The sequence below is a fragment of the Dama dama genome, chromosome 10 (genome assembly GCF_033118175.1).
Source record: "Dama dama isolate Ldn47 chromosome 10, ASM3311817v1, whole genome shotgun sequence".
NCBI lineage: Eukaryota > Metazoa > Chordata > Mammalia > Artiodactyla > Cervidae > Dama > Dama dama.
Window position 1 is genome coordinate 14,324,620 of NC_083690.1, and position 16,405 is coordinate 14,341,024.

Sequence of the window (16,405 nt, forward strand, 5' to 3'; positions counted from 1 at the left end):
GGTCCAGTGGTTAAGACTCCATGCTTCCACTGCAGGGAGCATGAGTTCAATCCTTGGTTGGGGAATTAAGATCCTGCAGCCAAAAAAAGAAAAAGAAAAGCAAATGCTGACTTCTGTCCTGAGTTATACACTGCCTTAGTCCATTCAAGCTACTATAACAAAAATACCAGAGACTGTGCAGTTTAAACAACAGAAATGTATTTCTCACAGTTCTGGAGGCTGGTAAGTCCAAGGTCAAGGTGCCAACAGATTTGGTGTCTAGTGAGGACCCACTTCCTGGCTCATAGACAGCCACCTTCTCAATGAGTCCTCACATAGCGGGAGTGGGTGAGGGAGCTCTCTGGGGTCTCTTTTATAAGGACGCTAATCCCATTCACGAGGGCTTCACCCTCATGACATAATTACCTCCCCAAAGCTCCAGTCCAAATACCATCACAGTGGGCCTGAGGTTTCAACATAGGAATTTTGAGAGGGACACATTCAGTCCATGGTGTACACTCATAGGATCTTATCCTCTTAAATTCACCTACCTCCTCATCATAATATATGTTGTAAAAATTGTCTCCACTACAAGACTTTCAGTTCCACAAGGGCAGAGAAATCTACTTGTTTCGTTCACCCTCAGCCCCTAGCACAGTGCAGGCCCTCTGTACATAGCTCGGATAGAGGAACGAATTGAGTGGATGCAGTCCTCCTAAGCTGTTGCCAGGATGTACTTTAGAGGATTTCTGTCCCAACAAGAGATGACCACACAGTCCTTTCCTGTTAGACATGGTGCTAGGGTATTTTTGAGACCAAGTGAATCCGAGTGATAATTATGCCAGAAGATCAAACCATGTCGAGGAGGAGGGAGAGGCTGTTTTTCTTGGGGAATGCAAAGAGGTAGTTAGCATTTCCCAGTCTTAGAAGCAGAAGAAGCTGGGTGGTTGTGGAAGAGACTTATACTCGGAGATGCTCTGGGGCCACTGACCCAGCTCAGCAGCAGGCGGGGGCTGCTGGCAGGAGGCTCGTGGGGGAGCAGGATGGGGTGGGCAGGTGGGGAAAGCTCTCCAGCTTTACTGCTGGGGAGGGGGCCAGAGAACAGGAGGGAAGGTATGCCCCCTTTGTGAAACCCTGTTTCGGTTCAGCTCAACCAGCCTTCTCGGATGCTCAAGCTTGGGAGCCAAGAATGGCTCTTTTCCAAAAGGTCCTTGCTCTGGGGAGAGCTGTGACTCCCTCAATCTCTCGTTCCACTCTGGCTCCCTGCCTCAGCAGACAGAATGCCCAGGACTCCTTTAGCTTTTGAATCTTTTTCTCCTTTGCAAATAGGTTCATCTGTACCATTTTTCTAGATTTCACATATAGACGATATTTGTTTTTCTCTTTTGGACTGACTGCACTCTGTATGACAGACTCTAGGTCCATACAGATATAGAGAACAAATGTATGGACTCCAAGGGGGGAAAGGGGGTGTGAGCTGAACTGGGAGATTGGGATTAACATACATGCACTGGGCTTCTCTGATGGCTCAGCTGGTAAAGAATCTGCCTGCAGTGTGAGAGGCCTGGGTTCAATCCCTGGGTTGGGAAGATCCCCTGGAGAAGAAAAAGGCTACCCACTCCAGAACTCTGGCCTGGAGAGTTCTATGGACTGTATAGGCTGTGGGGTTGCAAAGCGACAGCTCAGAATACAACTGAGCGACTTTCGCTTTCACTTTCACTACTGATACTATGCCTAAAATAGATGGGCATCCTCAGTGGCATAGCCGGTAAAGAATCCACCTTCAATGCAGGAGACACAGAAGACGCAGATTCGATCCCTGGGTCAGGAAGATCCCCTGGAGGAGGAAATGGCAAGCTATTCCAGGATTTCTTGCCTGAAAACTGCCATGGACAGAGGAGCCTGGCGGGCTACAGTCCAAAGGGCCTCAAAGAGTTGAACACAACTGAGTCCTTATAAGACAGATAACTAATGAGAAGCTGCTGTACCACAGGGAATGCTACTCGGTACTCTGTGGTGACCTGAATGGTAAGGAAACCTAAAAAGGAAGGGATATATGTGTGTGTGTATGGCTGATTTACTTTGTTGTATAGCAGAAATTAACACAACATCATAAAGCAACTATACTCCAATAAAATTTAAAAAATAAATACAGTCATGTTAAGAAAAAATCAAGCAATTAAAGAAAGGTATGATATGTAGTATTGAGAAAGAATAGACTGCACAGTTAACAATAAACAGTGCCGATGTTTAAAAAAATAATCCTCCCTTACCCCTGCTTTCTCTAAAAGTTACTCTCCTCACCATCTCTCCCTTCCCCATCAATATTCTAGAAAGAGCTTACACCCACCATCCGCAGCTGGCTCTGTTTTTAACCTCTGACCTTCCAGCTTCTGCACCTTAGTCCATGGACCTGGCTTCTCTGGCCCAAAGTTGCACACAGTCCTAAATCAGCCACTCCTCACCTTTTTGAGTCTGTTTGGGAACTTTATGAAAGCTGTGGACTTCCTCTCTGTTGAGAAGCCCCTCTTGTATCCACATACAAATTTGTGAATAATTTCAAGAGTCCATGTGCCTTCTAGACCCCACCCTTGATTCCCAGGATAACAATCTGTTCTTGAGTGTGGAAGCCAGAGGTCTTTCCTTCACCAGGTTTGGGGAGGAACCAGGCGCCAGAGTCAGGTCATTGTTGCTTAGTCGCCAAGTCCTGTCTGACTCTCTGCGACCCCATGGACTGTAGCCTGCCAGGCTCCTCTGTCTCTCCAGCGTCAGAGGTTTTTGTAAATCATGGTTCCATACCTTCTGGCTACATGCACTCGAGTCTCTCTGAGCCTCAGTTTTGCCAAATGATAAAAAAAAAAGGGGGGGGAGATAATAATATTTAACTTTGCAGGGTTATGGTAAAGATTAAGTGAGTTCATTCAGGTCAAGTATTTAAAACAGTACTTGACATATATTATTCTCATGTTGATCATCATCATTATTTTAGTTTCATTGTTTATTATTCTTGCTGAGCTCATTAATTCTAGATCAGAAATGGCTCCATGTCTGACTCATATATACGTCTTGTGGGCTACACCTTATTCTTTTAAGAAATAAACTCATTGACAACATTTAGAAATTAAGAGTTCACACAAAAGTCTGACTTTTCAGTTTCTCATGGAAAATCAGATACGATGATCCTGGGTCCACGTTTTCACCTGACATCATGAGTTGGAGCTGAGTAGCTTGACTGGTTCTCCAATTTTCCATGGCCCTAATTCATCCTCAGCACTGAAACCAAGAATCCATAACCCAGGATCATCACACATAAACTGATGTGTTCCTTATGGTCAGGAATTACTCTTGTACCTGGGAAGATGAAAGCTAGACCAAGGAAGCTAGATATTTTTATTTTTTGAAAATATCTATCTGCCTGACTGCCTCAGATCTTAGTTGCAGCACTCCGTATCTCTTCAGTTATTGTGGTACACAGGTTTAATTGCTCCTTGACATGTGGGATCTTAGTTCCCAGACCAAGGATCAAACCTGAGTCCTCTTAACTGTAAGGTGGATTCTTAACCACTGGCCCACCAAGGAAATCCCAAGGAGGCTATATATTAACAAAAAAAAGAAAGCAAAAAATAATCTGTGTAAGTAAAAACTATGCATCTGAGTTACGCTTTTATTTTATTTTATTTAGTTATGCTTTTTAAACAACCTCACTCAAAGAAGCCACCTGCCAATGTATTCAGGAGGCCCCGGAGATGCGGGTTCAATCCCTGGGTCAAAAAGACCCTCTAGAGAAGAAAATGGCAACCCACTCCAGTATTCCTGCCTAGAAAATCCCATGGACAGAGTAGCCTGGTGGGCTACAGTTCAGTTCAGTTCAGTGCAATCGTTCAGTTGTGTCTGACTCTTTGCGACCCCACAGACTGCAGCTCGCCAGCTCCTGGAATTTATCCAAACCCATGTCCATTGAGTCGGTGATGCCATCCAATCATCTCATCCTCTGTCATCCCCTTCTCCTCCTGCCCTCAATCTTTCCCAGCATCAGGGTCTTTTCAAATGAATCAGTTCTTTGTGTCAGGTGGCCAAAGTATTGGAGTTTCAGCCTTAACATCAGTCCTTCCAATGAAAATTCAAGGCTACAGTTCATGGGATTGCAAAGAGTCAGACATGACTGAGCACACACACACACTCATTCGCTAAACTACCCAACCCTGCAGTCACTTGAGTTTCCCATCTCTGGCTCTGCCCATTGGCCATTGCCTGGTTCCTACTCACATCCTCTCCCCGACCAGCTTCCTTGTCCCTTCCCCAAAGCACTTCTCTCTCATCTCGTTCCTCATGAATGGGAATGACATGGGCTTTAGAGCAGAAGAAACCCTGGGTTGAATCCTAAATGCTCTGAGCATCAGTTTTGTGTCTATGAAAAAAGTGCAATATTTTTGCCTTATAAGATGGTTTGAAAATTAAACAAGAGAGTAAACAGCCAGCCCTTAGCACAATGCCTGGCAAATAATGCTAGTTTCTTCCTTCTGATTAAATGGGGATGATCCTTAAGATTCTGTCCTCTGACCTTTGCCCTCACCATCCACTCCTCTTGTTTTAGCAATTACTTAACTATATGACGAAGTGACTGTGAACTGCATAAATATAGCCCATTCAACCCAAACTAAATGTATCCCCAACTCAACTTGCCTTAACTAGATCCAAACAATACCCAGGGAAACCCCAGTACCCCCCCAACACAAGAGGAAGTGAGATAGGTGAGGTGGAAGGGAAGTCAAATGGAAGGAGACATTGGTCTTGATTGATTGAAATTAAACTATCATATTCTTGCAAATTTTACAGAAATGTACAATCATGTGAGCTCCTTGCTAGGGCCTTGGCAGTTCATATGCCAATGATAAATGCTGAAGCTTAGCCTTAACATACTTCACTCTGGTCAAACTAGGTTGACACCCATTGCTAAGACTTGGTTCTGTTAGTTCACCTTCCTGTGGACCAAATCCTTTCTTTGTCAAATACTGTGAAAACATCCTTATCCTTTGCAATTAATTCTCTTCTCTCCTCCTCTCTACCCTTATAGAATCTCATCTTTTTATATTTTATTGTATATGGCAGACACTACCTTGCATTTTAGTCTTCCATTCATTCAGCTAATATTTGCTGAACACCCATCATGTTTCAGCTATTGTTTCAGTGCTGGGGATGCCCCAGAAGAGGCCAAGTCCTAGCATTTTTGATACTTATAGCCTAGTTGAGGTGGGAATCATAAGCACCTTAAAATGCAAAGAAGATCATTTCAGAGGGGCCATGGAGAAGATCAGAGCAACTAGGGGAAGAAAACGCTGCTTTAGGTGAGTGGCATGGAAGGCTTTTTTGATGAGCTGACCTTGGATACTGAGATGAAGCCAGCCCCAAGAAAAGCTGAGGGAAAGACATTCCTGACATAGGGAACAGCAGGTGCAAAGGCAATAAGGCAGGATACTGCAGGACCATGGTGGCTCCAGATAAACTATATTGGAGGTGACTCTCCTTCCTGTCTCTGTTGAGCCTTTAGTCCCTGCATGTCATACAGGACCCTCCCACTTCGGTCTCCTACTTAGATCTTCCCTTTAGTGCAGAATCCTTTTCTGCTTGGAATCTGTGGTCTATGCACCAAAACATGCCTGTTTTCATGTTCTAGAGCAAGAAAAGCCTCTGCATGCTAAGTTGCTTCAGTCATGTCTGACCTTTTAAACACGATGGACCATAGCCCGCCAGGCTCCTCTGTCCACAGAATTCTCCAGGCAAGAATACTGGAGTGGGTTACCATGCCTTCCTCCACAGGATCTTCCCAGGAATCAAACCTGTGTCTCTTATGTCCCCTGCATTGGCAGGTGGGCTCTTTACCATCTGGAAGGGGACCTCCCTGGTGGCCCAGTGATGAAGACTCTGCACTGTCCATGCAGGAGGCATGGATTCCATCACTGGTTGGGGAACTAGATCCCACATGCTGTACAGCGCAGCCAAAAGATTAAACAATTGGGGTTTCCAGGTGACACCAGTGGTAAAGAACCTGCCTGCCAATGCAGGAGATAAAAGAGACACAGGTCCAATCCCTGGGTCAGGAAGATCCTCTGGAGAAGGGCATGGCAACCCAGTCTGTTATTCTTGCCTAGAGAATCCCATGGACGGGAGCCTGGTGGGCCACAGTCCTTGGGGTTGCAAAGAGTCGAACACAACTGAAGCAACTCAGCACGCACATGTTAATTAGTGATAGACTGATAATGTATTACTTTGTCTCAGATAGCATAGGTGGTTTTCCACACGACTTTTGAAAGAAAACAAATGCCTTAATTTCAAGATGTGCCTCTAACAACAGGAATGTCAGTCATTGTGGCAGGTCCATAGAAGAGACATTTTATTTATTTATTTGGCTGTGTCGGGTCTTAGTTGTGGCATGCAGGATCTTTTGTTGCAGCACATGAACTCACTAGTTGTGGTGTGTGGGCTTGGTAGTTGCAGCATGGGCTCAGTTGCCCCACGGCATGCTTGATCATAGTTCCTGACCAGAGATCAAACCCATGTCCCCTGCATTGGAAGGCAGACTCTTAACCACTGGACCATCAGGGAAGTCCCTAGAAGAGGTAGTTTTAGACCAAAGTAAGTCCTCAGGCCCTGCAAATTACCTGAAGTGTGGTGACAGTTCAGTTCAGTTCAGTCCTTCAGTCGTGTCCGACTCTGCGACCCCATGAATCACATCACTCCAGGCCTCCCTGTCCATCACCAACTCAAACCCATGTCCATCGAGTCGGTAATGCCATCCAACCATCTCATCCTCTGTCGTCCCCTTCTCCTCCTGCCCTCAATCCCTCCCAGCATCAGGGTCTTTAACAATGAGTCAACTCTTCGCATCAGGTGGCCAAAGTACTGGAGTTTCAGCTTCAGCATCAGTCCTTCCAATGAACACCCAGGACTGATCTCCTTTAGGATGGACTGGTTGGATCTCCTTGCAGTCCAAGGAACTCTCAAGAGTCTTCTCCAACACCACAGTTCAAAAGCATCAATTTTTCAGCACTCAGCTTTCTTCACAGTCCAACTCTCACATCCATACATGACTACTGGAAAAACCATAGCCTTGACTAGACGGACCTTTGTTGACAAAGTAATGTCTCTGCTTTTTAATATGCTATCTAGGTTGGTCATAATTTCCTTCCAAGGAGTAAGCATCTTTTAATTTCATGGCTGCAATCACCATCTGCAGTGATTTTGGAGCCCAAAAAAATAAAGTCTGTCACTGTTTCCACTGTCTCCCCATCTATTTCCCATGAAGTGATGGGACCAGATGCCATGATCTTAGTTTTCTGAATGTTGAACTTTAAGCCAACTTTTTCACTCTCCTCTTTCACTTTCATCAAGAGGCTCTTTAGTTCTTCAATTTCTGCCATAAGCATGGTGTCATCTGCATATCTGAGGTTATTGATATTTTTCCTGGCGATCTTGATTCCAGCTTGTGCTTCTTCCAGCCCAGCGTTTCTCATGATGTACTCTGCATAAACACGGGCTATTTAGTCTTCTATTGCTACTCTAACAAGTTACCACAATTTCAGTTACTTAATATCTATTTATTGTATCCTTTAGGTTGTTGGCTGGATTCAGACTGAGGTTCCTGTTTCCATATGGGGGCTGGTCTTTGTGACTAGAGGTTGCCCTTATTTCTTCTCATGCTTTCCAGGAGTCCTCACCCCAGCAGCAATGGGATGACTCTCATGTTTTGAATCTCTGACTTCCGCTGCCACATCTCTCTGCCTCCAGTCAGAGACAGTTCTCTGATTCTAGGGACTTTTAAAAATTATTTGATTATATTGGGCCCACCCAGAAAATCCAGGTTAATTGCCCTGTTTTAAACTCAACATCCTTAATCACAGCTGCAAAGTCGCTTGTGCCATGTAATATAAACTCTTCACAGGTTCCAGGAGTTATGGTGTGGATATCTTTGGGGGGACATTCTGCTCACCACACTTGGCAAGGAGGCAGAGTAATGGAATTTGGGTTTCCCAGGTGATGCGCCGGTAAAGAACCTGCCTGCCAGTGCAGGAGACATAGGAGACAGGGGTTCGATCCCTGGGTGGGGAGGATCCCCTGGAGGAGGAAATGGCAACCCATCCCAGTTTCTTGCCTGGAAAATCCCATGGACAGAGGAGCCTGGCAAGTTACAGTCCACGGTTTCGCTAAGAGTCATTCATGACTGAGCACACACACACACAGTCTGACACTTATTGTAGCTATGAGCAAACCTGATAAGCCCCTAAGTTCCAACTTCTACCTCTGTTATGAGAGCCGAGTCTTAACAAGAACCCTATCATCATCCCATTTTACAATTTCAATTTAAATAAAACTACATGTTTAAAAGCATTTAATCAATTCAGTATACATATATGTCACGGTTGTTATTATTATATCACTGGAATGGGTAGCCATTCCCTTCTCCAGGGGCTCTTCCCAACCCAGGGATTGAACCCGGGTCTTGTGCATTGCAGGCACTTTCTTTGCCATCTGAGCCACCAGGAAAGCCTATTATATCACATGGAGTTACTCTTCTGTTGTATGGGGCCCCCTCTTTCACCTTCAGTAATTCTCCAGCAGGAAGGGGCAGCTTTGGGTGAGCTGATTAACAATCTGGGATCTGGAGCCAGATTGCTTGTGCTTAAATCCTGGCCCCTCTGTTTTCTGTGTGACCCTGGGCAAGTTTTTAAGCTGCATGCTTCAGTTTCACCATCTGTAAAATGGAGAGAGAACAGTATCCATCCCATGTGGGAGTTACAATACGAGGAATAAATGAGTTTACGAGTGAAAAGTGCTTGGAACTGGGTCTGACACGTAGTGGCAGCTCCTATCATCACAATTTTTCACCCTGTCATCAGCAACCACGTCACCATATCCTGTTGGTGTCCATCAACCCTCTTTTTTTTTAAACCGTCTGCAGCTATCCTTTCTGTCTGTGTGTTTGGTCACTGTTTATTACTGGCACTGGATTTAAACTCCAGTGCTATTATGTTGAGGGCAGTTGCTTATGGTTAATTTTAAATATATATTAAGTCATCAAGAATACATTTTTATAAACAAGTGGAAACATTGGGGATAAAGCTAATGTCTACTTTGGAAACTGTGTTTCCTCCTGGTCCTTTCTCTCCTCCCTAGAGAGAAGGAGCCTACAGCCCGACAGTATCAAGTGTTGCTGTGGGTGTGAAAAATGGAAATGCCCAGACATTGTAAATCGATATGGCCGCTGTGGAGGGCAGCCTGGCAGTGGGTGTTAAAATTAAAAATGGGCACTTCTCCTGCCTCAGCAGTTTCACTTCTCAGAAGACATCTTAGAGCCACACTGGCACATCCACCAAAGAAGCCACAGAGGATGCTCGTGTCTGCATCCTTCAGAATAGCAAAACGGGGACCTAAGATTAAAAGAAGAATAAACAGAGGAACAAATAAATGAGTAAAACATAGAGTCTTCTGAGAGGTGGTGAAAGAAGTAAATGTAGAATTTCTATTTCTATTATTGAATTTCATGGGTTTTTTTAATTTTAAAAAATTTCTTTTTCTTGGCCACACTGCAGCTTGTGGGATCTTGGTTCCTTAACCAGGCATCAAATCCAAATTTCCCTTGGCAGTGAGAACACAGAATCCTAACCACTGGATCACCAGGGAATTCCCTAAATTTTATGTTTTTAATTTGTACTTTGCATGCATTAATAAGAACAAACTTGCAATGAGTCAGACCCTATTTACTCATTTAATTTTCACAATAACTTTATGAGATCAGTACTGTTATTATTCCTACCATATAAATGAAGAAAGTGAGACACACAGAATTAAGTAACTCCCTCAAGGTTACCCAGTGGACCTAAATCTGAACCTAGGCAATCTGACTCCCAAATAAGTGGGATTATTCATTATGATGAACAGCTTTTCTGTTTTTGTAATGATTATTACTGATTCATATAATACCTCGTATCTTAATATATAAAAAAGCCATATTCAGAGCTTTCAGTGTTCTTGATCACAAAAGTTTTGAGGTAACTCTGGAGTAGTATACAACCATAAAAGATGAGGCAGGTCTTTATGGGCCAGTTTTATCTTTTTTAACTTGTGTTTCTCTGGTGCTTTTCAAGGCACCTTGCACATAGCAAGAACTGAATAAATGAATAAGCTTAGTGCAATGTCTGTCCTAATCTGACTCTGAATGTAGGAAAATGCAGGCCAGATCCTGGTCTTTGTACTCCTTGCTTCCCCTCTTCCAGGCCTGTGTCCTTGGGTCCTAACTGGGCAGGTGCAGGGAGGCTCAGGTTTCATGAAGTCAGAGATGAAGTTCTTCAAGGCTAGGGGACAGAGTTAGGGATTCCTGGAATAGCAATAAGGTACCTTTAAAAAAAAAACTCCTACAACAACTCTTGAGCATAACAAGCTTACAGGTTATGATGCAAGATCAACACACAAAAATCATTTTTTTATTGCTAGCAATAATAGTAATGAACCACTGGGTCCAAAATTTAAAATACACTGTCATTTACAATTGCTCCAAGCAATATTAATAAACTAATTTGGTATAAATCCAACAAAGCATGTACAGAAACTGTATGCTGAAAGTTTTTAAATATTGATGAAAGAAATATAAAAAGACCTAAATAAATGGAGAGACATAACATGTTCTTAGATTAAAATACTCAACAAAGTATAGATGTTTTATAGGTTGAACACATTTTCTCTCAGAATCCCAGCAGTGTTTTTTGTAGATATAGACAGTGATGACTCTAAAATTTATGTGAAAAGGCAAAGAAACTAGAATAGCTAAAACAATTTAGAAAAGAAGGAGAAAGTAGGAGGTTATAGGCTTATGCTGAGGCTAAGGCTTATATAAAGTAACTGAAATTGTGTTGTATTAGCAGGGTAGATAGATGAATGGATCAGAAGAGAGATCTCAGAAGTAGACCACACAACTATGCCCAACTGTGTTTTGACAAAGATGCAAAAGGAATTGGCCATCCATAGGCAAAAGTATAATCTTTGATCCAAGACTTACATTTTGTACAAAAATTAAAATGGATCATATTTCTAAACATAAAGCAGGAAACTCTAAAACTTGCAAGAAAATATAGGAGACAACTTTTGTGATCCAGTGTTAGGCTGAGTTCTAGATTTATGACCAAAAGCACAAATATTGTCAAGTTGGATTTTATCAAAATTTAAAACTTTAGTTTTATGAAAGAACCTGTTATGAGAATGAAAAGACAGCCACAGACGGTGAGAAAATATTTGCAAAATTTTGGATCCATAAATTTTGGATTACATAAAGTACTTGGATCCAGAAGAGACTAAAAAAAAAAAAACTTTGAAGACTCAACAGCAAAAAAAACCACCTTAATCCAATTAGAAAATGGGCAAAAGATGCGAAGAGACTCTTCACTAAGGAGGAAATAAAAGTGTAAAGTGTTAGTTGCTTAGTCATGTCTGACATTTTTCGACCCCATGGACTGTAACCCGCCAGATTCCGCCTCGGTCCATGGAATTCTCCAGGCAAGAATACTGGAGTGGGTACTCCTGAAGATCTTCCTGACCCAGGGGTCAAACCTAGGTCTTCTGCATTGCAGGCAGATTCTTTATATCTGAGCCACCAGGGAAGCTCTAAAGAGGAAATACAGATGGCAAGTAATCACATGAAAAGATATGGCCATTAGGGAAATGCAAATAAAACTACAGTGAGATATGATTGCACACATATCAGAAAGGCTCAAATAAAAGAATATTGACATACCAAGTGCTGATGAAAATGTAGAGTGCTTCATTTGTTCACAGCAGCTTTATTTGTTGCCGCCCCAAACAGAAACAACCCAATACCCTTCAACAGGAACTGAATCAACCAACTACTACTCACCCATGAAAAGGAATTAATTATTTTTTTAAATTAGTTTATATCCTTGGCTGCATCAGGTCTCAGTTGCAGCATGCAGGATCTTCCTTGTGTCCTGTAGGATCTTTCATTGTGGCACGTGCGCTAGTTACTCTGCGGCATGTGGAATCTTAGTTCCCTGACCAGGGACTGAACCCATATCCCCTGCATTGCAAGGCAGATTCTTAACCACCGGACTACCAGGGAAGTCCCCAGGAATTCATCATTGAGGCATCCGACAATTTGAATGGATCTCAAGTGAATGATACGGATGAGGGAGCAGAGGGAAACAGATCAATCTCCAAAGGTTATATGCTATATTTTATATTGTTGTTGCTCTTCAGTCACTCAGTTGTGTCCAACTGTTTGCAGCCCCATGGACTGCAGCACACCAGACTTCCCTGTCCTTCACTATCTCCTGGAGTTTGTTCAAACTCATGTCCGTTGAGTCAGTGACACCATCCAACCATCTCATCCTCTGTCACCCCCTTCTCCTCCTGCCCTCAATCTTTCCCAGCGTCGGGGTTTTCCAGTGAGTCAGCTCCTCGCATCAGGTGGCCAAAGTATTGGAGCTTCAGCTTCAGCATCAGTCCTTCCAGTGAATATTCAGGGTTGATTTCCTTTAGGATTGACTGGTTCAATCTCCTTGCAGTCCAAGGGACTCTCAAGAGTCTCCTCCAGCACCACAATTCAAGAGTATCAGTTCTTTGGCACTCAGTCTTCTTAATGGACATGAGTTTGAGCAAACTCTGAGAGATGGTGGAGGACAGGGAAGCCTGACAGTGGAGGACAGGAAGTGCTGCAGTCCATGGGGTTGAAAAGAGTTGGACACAACTTAGCGACTGAACAGCAGCAATAATATCTTGAAATGACAACATTATAGAGATGGAGAACAGATCAGTGGTTGCCAGAGGTTAGGCTCAGAGAGAGTCTAATTACAAAAGGACAGAATGAGGGAGTTTCTTTGCAGCGATCAAACAATTCTTTATTCTGATCGTGTTGGTGGTTACATAAATCTACATTTGGGGTGCAATTTATGCTAAAAAGTCAAAAGGATTGCATGTAAAAGCTGCTGAAATCTGAGTAAGTTCTGAGTTTAATTTACTATTGTAGTTTAATAAGTTTCTGTAGTTTAATTTACTATTGGACCACTGTCAATTTCCAGGTTTTGAAAATATACCTTGGTCATGTAAGGTGCCATCATTGGAGAAATCTGGGTGGAGGTATATGAGAATTCTGTTCATTTTGCAACTTCCTATCAGTCTAAAATTATTTCCAAATTAAAATTTTTTTTAAACTTTAAATGGGCTTACTCATAAAAGTTTGGGGACAGCGATAGAGCAGTATACAGCCATAAAAAAAGATGGAGTATCTTTATGAAGGAGTCCTATCTTATGTACTATTCTCTCCCCTACTTCTTAACCACAGTGCATGGGGGATTCCCGGTGGCTCAGATGGTAATAGAGTCTGCCTGCAATGAGGGAGACCCGAGTTCGATCCCTGGGTCAGGAAGAGCCCCTGGAGAAGGAAATGGCAACCCACTCCAGTATTCTTGCCTGGAAAATCCCGTGGATGGAGGAGCCTGTCGGGCTACAGTCCATAGGGTCGCAAAGAGTCAGTCACAGCTGAGCAACTTCACTTCACTTCTGACCACAATGCATAGCAAGCTGCAAGACTTTTAACGAGTGCCTGGGGAATAAATGAAGAAACTTAATGCAATATGTGTCCTCATTTGACTCTGAGGGTAGGAAAAAGGAGCTCTTTGCTTCCCCTCCCCCAGACCCTATGTCCTGGGATCCTGGCTGGGCAGGCGCAGGGAGGCTTGGGTTTCCTGGAGCCAGAGATGGATGTCTGTGACGCTGAGTGACAGAGATGAGGATTCCTGGAAGAGCAACGAGCAGGTGGGCAGAGGGCAGGCCCAGGCCTGGCAGGGGACGCTGTCTTCCCAGGGCTCCTTTCTGGCCATTTGGTTGGGCGGATGGCCCTGCAGAGATAGAGCCTCTTTTCCTGGCACTAACTTGGGCTTTAGGCTGCTTTGAACTGCCTGCCCGCAGCTCTTCAAATTGTACTGCCCTACTTGAAGCCTCTTAGGCCTGGGTTTCCATGCCCATTGCAACTTCCTAGTTGGATGCTCTCGAGACAGGTCACCATCTCGTTGAGCCTCGGTGTTTCCATCTGTAAATTGGGAATAACATCTCCTTCACTTGCCAGACTCCTATGTGGACATTGAGATTATTCAGGTCAAGTGCTGAGAGCTGGGCAGGAGTTCTTCGTGTCCAGGAAAAATGATGTCTTTCACTTTCCTGTTTGGAATATGCAACAGGTGCCAGTGGAGAGAGTGGGCCTGGCCTTCTGGGGAGGTTTATTCTTTCCACTGATCCACTGCACTGACTTCTCTCTGTATCCAGCTGCAGATAAGTTAAAACAATCTTAAAGGGACGTGGGAGCCTTTATAGGTCAGGCCTTTGGAGAGGGTATCAGGATGTTGTGTACTGGTGGTGTGTCAAGCTTTCAAGATTCCTTTCCTGCCTTTGCTCTTTATCAACCCTCAGGCACCTTATATTTTTTAATATTTATTTTATTTATTTATTTATTTGGCTGCACTGGGTCTTAGTTGCCTCATGCAGGATCTTTAGCTGTGGCATGTGACCTCTTAGTTGCCGCATGTGAGATCTAGTTCCCCAACCAGGGATCAAACCCATGCCCCCCGCATTGGGAGCACAGAATCTTAGCCACCAAACCAACAGGGAAGTCCCTCAGGCACCTTATTTAAGGTCTTAGAATCAGTTTCCCTATTTGAAAGTAGGGACTGAGGCCCTCAACTCAGAGGTCTGTGTGAGCATTAAATTTTTAAAAAGAGAGATTACGGCATGCACCGCGCTTGGCGCCCTGCCCTGCACCTGGGGATCCCCGGTTACTGACAGGGATGATAATTCTCCATCGTCCCCATTGTCTGCGTGGTTTTGCACACACTCACGGGTACGGGATGACATTACAGAATTTGCAAGTGTTTGGAGCTGCAGGCACTGCCCCCTCTTCCACCCCCGAGGCTGTCATGAGGAATCAATGGCCAACCATATCAGAGGAGCCGAGACCGCTGGCCCTGCATGCTGTCCCCTGGGCAGCCTCCTCTGGGGACCACACAGAGAGTGGCTATCTGGGTTACCTGCAGCCTCACCCGAGTCACTCCCCGGAAACTGGGCCCCAGTGTTCTAAGCCAGATAACACCCTCCGTGTCCTCAGATGCCTGAGCCTGGGGAGGGGAGGGTGAGCAGTGGACGCCCGCCTGTGATCAGCTCTCTGCAGGCACAGCGAGGAGGGAACTTGGTGTTCTGGAAGGCAGGTTTCTGCTGCCTTCACAGCCCTGCTGACTTCACCCTGGCCCCACTGCCTGGGTTTCCCTGGGTTGTAGGAGACAGCAAGAGCCTCTGAAAGCATCCAGTCCAAAGCTTTTGTTTTCTGATGAGGAAACTGAGGTCCACAGATAGCTGGGAAGGTCCCTTCTGCACAGACAGGAGCCAAATAGCTCCCAAAACCTGGTTTCCCAGCTCCCGCTGGTGGCCTCCCCTTCTCCCCTCACCCGTTGCTGCTGCTGCTGCTGCTAAGTCACTTCAGTCGTGTCCGACTCTGTGCGAGCCCATAGACGGCAGCCCACTAGGCTCCTCTCTGCCTGGGATTCTCCAGGCGAGAACACTGGAGTGGGTTACCATTTCCTTCTCCAGTGCATGCCTGCATGCTAAGTCGCTTCAGTCATGTCCAACTCTGTGCGGCCCTATGGACAGCAGCCCACCAGGCTCCTCTGTCCCTGGGATTCTCCATGCAAGAACACTGGAGTGGGTTGCCATTTCCTTCTACAGAGTTGATAAAGCAAGGTGCAGTTCCCAATTCCACCGCTTGTTTCCTGGGAAGGGAAAGCTGTCGAGTACATCACTCTGTACCTTCCTTTTATCGCCTGTGAAATGGGATCATAATATGAACCTCAGAGAGCTGCTTCAAGGATGATATAAAACGCACTAGGTACACAGCTGGAACCTGGCAGACAATGAACGCGCGTGGGTATTAAGGTGACCCCCGATGCTTCCTGTTTAGAGAGGCTCAGTGGCAGACCCCGTGTAGAGGCTCTGCGGTATTAACTCACTCCGTCCTCCCGACAGGCAGACTCAGGGCCACTCTGCAGAAGGGGAAATGAAATGGAGGCACCCATGCCCTAAGTAGCTCCCCTGCCACGGGGGTTAGAGCTGATTGTCTAAGGTCATGTCGTGCTGGGCAGTGGATGTTGGCTTCTCAGTAATGGTGAGGCTCTGAGGCTGCAAATCGTGAGGGAGGGACCAGGAACTGGATAGTTTTGACCACGAGACTCCCCTAGAGTGGTTCTCAACTGAGGGCCTTGGATATGTGGGTGGGGGTGTCTGGTTGTCATGATGATAGAACCATGGCTGGCATGAAATGGAAGGGGCCCAGAGATGGGATGTGTCCCACAGGAAAGACACAAAGAATTGCCCTGCTCCA